General features: G+C 48.9%; 1 long non-coding RNA gene across 1 annotated transcript; it reads left to right on the top strand.

The window, feature by feature from the left end:
• The first annotated feature begins 2,032 nt into the window (after nt 1-2,032).
• On the top strand, nt 2,033-4,146 carry LOC107079220 (uncharacterized). Its single transcript, XR_001480175.2, has 3 exons — nt 2,033-2,100; nt 3,580-3,734; nt 4,035-4,146. It is a non-coding gene; the product is annotated as an uncharacterized lncRNA (long non-coding RNA).
• The last annotated feature ends 853 nt before the right edge of the window (nt 4,147-4,999 follow it).

Below are 4,999 nucleotides of genomic sequence, written 5' to 3'. Positions count from 1 at the left end.
AAAAAGGTAGGAGGGCTGACGACCGTGACATCTGCATGTCTTCAATCAGCAACCCAAGACATTCCCACTCGCCTGCTCTACAGCTGGCCATCCTGAAACACATCCCTTATCCCTCATTGTCCCCCCCGAGTTAGTAATCATCATGGGATCCCTGAAGAGACAACAGCCGCTCCCTCAAACACCTATCATGAAGAAGACCTGCCCTCACCAGTCCTCACTGGTCTGAAGAAACATCTCTGCTGCCTCGATGAAGTACGCTGGGCGAGATGTCCAGACAACATCTCGCCCCTTTGCGCTGCAAAGGAGCAATGAGCACAGATGAGTTTCTTATGAAGTGGGGAATGGGGAAGACACAGACCCTTCACCAGCGCCTGGCACGTCTCTTGCTTCAAGTTCGTGGTTTGTAAGGGATGCAGTACAAAGGGATACTGCCTCCCATCAGAACTCTAAAGGAATAGAAAGGAGGTTCATTTTTTATCTCAGGTTTTAGGGCTTGCGGCACGCTGAGGATGAAGATATTCAGAGCTTAAGAACATAAGAAGCTTACAAACGAGAGGAAGCCATTAAGTCTATCAGGTTTACTTGGTGGTTAGTAGCTAATTGGTCTGCGGATCTCATTCGGCTGTTTCTTGAAAGGAGCCAGAGCAGCAGTTTTAATTAAAAGCATGAGCTGGTTCCACACTCACACGCCCCTTTGCGTAAAGAGGTGCCCCCCCTTCTCGGTCTTAAAGGCACTGCCACTCGTGCCCTCAGGCTTGGCTTTGAGGACTTTAAAATATTTGCACCAAGTCCCCTCGCCATCTGCTGTTCATGACTCGGGAGGTTTGAGAGAGATGTGAAAGGAGGACAGGAGATCGGTAGCCCTCAGACCCTGAGAGTACTCCAGCGGGCACTGCTCGCCAGATCCCTCCGACTCAATGGCCGCTGTGCTTTTTCATCAGTGAAGCCGCACGTGTGGTCTACAAAGCACAGAGCTCCATCTGCTGGTGAAACACAATTAGTACTTCTGATGATGGGTCCTTCTGCAGTTTAATACTTCACATTACAGTCGCTATTTCGAGCCTGGATTTCTGTGGTCTCATATCCTTTGTTGTTTTTGTAGCGTTTATTTTTTTAAATTTTGGAACAACACTTTTGAATGATATTGTAACGCAACGGGGTTCAGGTGGGCGCCCTTGCCGCAGTAGGTCGGCCCCGCACCGTCGGGGGCTCGAACCCGGGACTCCCGCGTCACTCAACAGGGACCCAGCCCGGTTAGCTAAAGAGAGATCTCTCCACAGCCCAGGAAGCTCTGGTAAGCCGGCTCTTACACAATACCTGTCGGCCATATGCGTTACAATATATATACAAAACAGCAGTCCGTTGTTGTATTCACCTCAGACTCCAGTCAGGCTCAAGATCAGGGGTGTGTTCTTGCAGTGTCAGGGCCTTGGGTTCAACTCCAGACCTGGGGTGCAGTCTACATGGAGTTTGCATGTTCCCTCTATGTTCACGTGGGTTTCTTCCTACAAACATACCGGTAGGTAAAATGGCTTCTGAGGAAACTGGCCCTGGTGTGGGTGTGTGTGTTGAGCTGCGGTGGACTGGCGTCCCGTCCCGTCCCGTCCCGTCCAGGGTTTACCCTGCCTTGTGCCCTTTCCGTGCCGAGATCTGTTCCGGCTCCCCTGCGAGCCTGTATTCGATAAATCGGGGAGAAAGAGGCCGTACGGATGGGTGGTTCAGAGAACAATTCACCGGCCCTGTTGGAGAGGGCCGTCGGTCAAAACGCTGCGTGCGTGCTTTTACAAACTCCTTTAAAAACCGTGCTCCGGAACGCGAACCGTCTTGCAAAAACGGTAGACCTGCTTGCCCGAGCTCTCGGTCGCTGGCGGGCTCAGTCCGCGCAGCCGACACACCGAGGGCCGGTCGCAGGGCTGGTGACGTCGCTGATGTACGCACCTTGGTGCCGCTGCGCCTCATTACACGTGGAATCTTAAAAACAAACAGGCAGGTATCTCGTCGTGATGGCAACCACGATAGCTTGAACTTTCTCAGACTTGGCGGAGCTTCGGAACCAGCAGATGTACAGTATCAACCCCTCAAGCGCAAAGGGCACCACAGGTGTGCTTGACAAAACACCTGTTGCATTTCCTGTAGTGGTACTGCGTTTTTTTTTTAAACTGTTGCTGTAGTTTGTTTTTTCCCATAGGTGTGTAAACATACAATATCTGCTATCTCTGCCCTGTGTTTATAAAGCATTGATTGTGATGTGATGTACATTACTCATCTGTTGGTATTGACTTGCTGTGCGATCCACACGCATTATTTTAGAACGTAATAAAGAAGACGTGTTACAAGAATGAATAAGCAAGCGGCGCACAGAAATCCGTGGAAGATCTGCATCATCCTTGCATCAGTTTCGGTCTATGGCGCACAAGGCCGAAGTCAGAAATAAGACGTCGCCAGCAGAGGGAGCCAGCACTCCGCCTGAACTCCGGCGCCGCTCTCCTGCGGTCCGGAGGGAACAGACTGACGCAACAGCCCTGAAATTACTCGGAAACCGGGTATCGAAGGGGCTCGGCAAGGAAAAGGGTCTGAAGCCATATTTTATTTTTGGAAACGTCTGCCTGGATAAAGATGGGTTCAGAGCAGGGAGTCTCGTCAGCGGACGAGTTGTGAAGGAGCAAATGGTGTTTAATTCCGTGCTGAAAGGTGCAAAGGAAAAAAAAAACGAGTCAGGCGCCTCCTCAGCTTTGTGAAGAGTAACAGGGGTGCCCAATCCTGATCCCAGAGGCCCACATTCCTGCGCGTTCCTTAAACCCCCCCGTTATCGCCCTCAAGTGGAATATTTGCAATCTTTTTCTACTCAGACGTTTGGAGAAGTCTGGGGTTTTCTGTTCCTTCTGAAACACAGAGACCAGTAGTTAAAAAAAGAGTCGATTTCCGCCTGGAATGATGTCCCCTCAAACATGTTGTAATATCTCTGGAAATAGAAGCCTGGTTTATGGCTTACATTCAAGCTAAGAGCTAAAAGCAGTCACACAGTTTAATATTAAGGGGCGGTGTGGTGGCTCTGTGGATAAGGATCTGCACTTGTCGCTGGAAGTTTGCCGGTTCGTATCTCGCGGCCAGCAGAGAAATCCTACTCCATTGAGCCCCTGAGCAAGGCCCTTAACCCTAACTGCTCCAGTGGCGCCGTATAAATGGCTGATCCTTCACTCTGACCCCCAGCTTCTCTCCCTGTCTTTGTGTCTATGTCTCATGGAGAGCAAGCTGGGGTATGCGAAAAGACAAATTCTTAATACAAGAAATTGTATAGGGCTAATAAAGTCATCTCATCTCTTAAGTCAGTGGAGAGGGTTCAGCTGTGTACTGTAAGTGAGAACTGGGTTAGGACACAAGCCAGGAAGTGTGGGGATCCCCAGAACTAGGACTGGAGTCCCCTGGGTTAGGAGAATGTGAATGGGTGGGGGCAGGTGAACGAGAGACAGAAGTGATGGATTTTGCTCTGGTAGGAGGAAGGAAGACATTAATCGAGCACTGAGAGCTGGGGGAAAGTGTGAGCCGGGTTTAATAAAGGTAATTCTGATATGTCTTCAGGTGTCACTGCTGGAGCAGGGCAGACTGTGGGCTTGGAGACCTCCTCTGGCACATGCTTGAAGAGTTCATCCAGCCTTCTTCCTGTTGCACTGGGGGAAAATGGCTGGGAACTTCCTCTCACAGATGACTATCTAAAGCAGTTGTGAATGTTTCAGGTCAGGTTCCAGTTTGGTCTGGACTCTTGCTGTGAATACCTCCCTGATACAGATTAATCAGATCATCAAGGACTGGGACTTTCCCAAGACATTAAACACAAGATTGACAGTGGTTGAAAAGAGGTACAGAACTGTTGTTACGTTAATGGATATCATTAGTTTTAGAGTTTGTTAGGAGCAGAATTGTTGAAAGAGTGTAGAGGATTTAGGAGTTATACAATTATTAAAGTTATTAATTTTTCATGCTTAAATTCACAGAATAAGCATCCATTAATATAGAGAATTTACTGTATATTGCAGCGGTCAGCCCTGTTCCCTTAAGATGTGTCAGACCTGCAGGCTCCAGGGGTTTATTGCCCTTAATAATTAACAGGTACAAAGGCACTGAGGGAGGAAACTCAATAGAGCTGCAGCCCAGTATGTGATCTCCTGTCACAGCCTGAGGAACAGAGAGTCAGCATCTCAAATAAAGCTAACACTCATGTTCCTAAGTCCCCAGTATGTTTCTTACTGTCGTTGTTCTGCTGATCACCTGCTTTGGCAACACTATAATTCATTGACCATGCCAATGAGCCCATCGAACTGGAGTTTAAAAATGTGGCAGTGCACACCAGTGTAATGAGTTGTGCATGTAGAATAGATGTGATGTGTAATGCTTTTGTGATGTATGTAGATGTGCATAAGCAATGTGTGACCCTAAACATTTCCCCATGGGGCCAACAAAGTGTGTCTTACAGCATCTGCTAGCAGCTCATGAGGTCGAGAGATGATTTCCCACCCCCAGTTGGACAGGGAGCTTGGGGGAAAGAAAGGGGGGAGAGATCGAAGAACAGTCCTGGCAGTCTATCACTCGGGTGCAACGCTATACTGTCTTTTGGCATTGGTTTCCCTGTAGACTGTGTGCGCATTACAGTGGGAATATGCCTTACGGTCATGCTGAGCACTCTTTGATGCTCTTGTTTTGTCATTCTCACACCTTTGGGTCAACCAGGGAATCAAGTGGTTATCCAGAAATGCCAGGAGTTTTAAGAAGGAAATGCAGTAGCACGTGACTGCTGTAGCATCGTTTTGGCCACCGTATAAAGAGGGGGGTGGGACATCTTTGGAACTGGACGCTCTCCTGCTTTCCTTCTACCCCCTCTCTGTGACCGACATGCACCTGTTAATTGTGCGGGGCAATAAACCCCTGTGAGTGTGCTGTCCTACCTCTTCCTGCTCCAGTCTGCTGACGCGCTATAAGGGAAAGGCTCAGTGATTCATCTGCT

The sequence above is a fragment of the Lepisosteus oculatus genome, chromosome 3 (genome assembly GCF_040954835.1).
Source record: "Lepisosteus oculatus isolate fLepOcu1 chromosome 3, fLepOcu1.hap2, whole genome shotgun sequence".
NCBI classification, from domain to species: Eukaryota; Metazoa; Chordata; class Actinopteri; order Semionotiformes; family Lepisosteidae; genus Lepisosteus; species Lepisosteus oculatus.
Note: the sequence above shows the minus strand (reverse complement) of the source record. Positions and strands in the feature narration are given on the sequence as shown.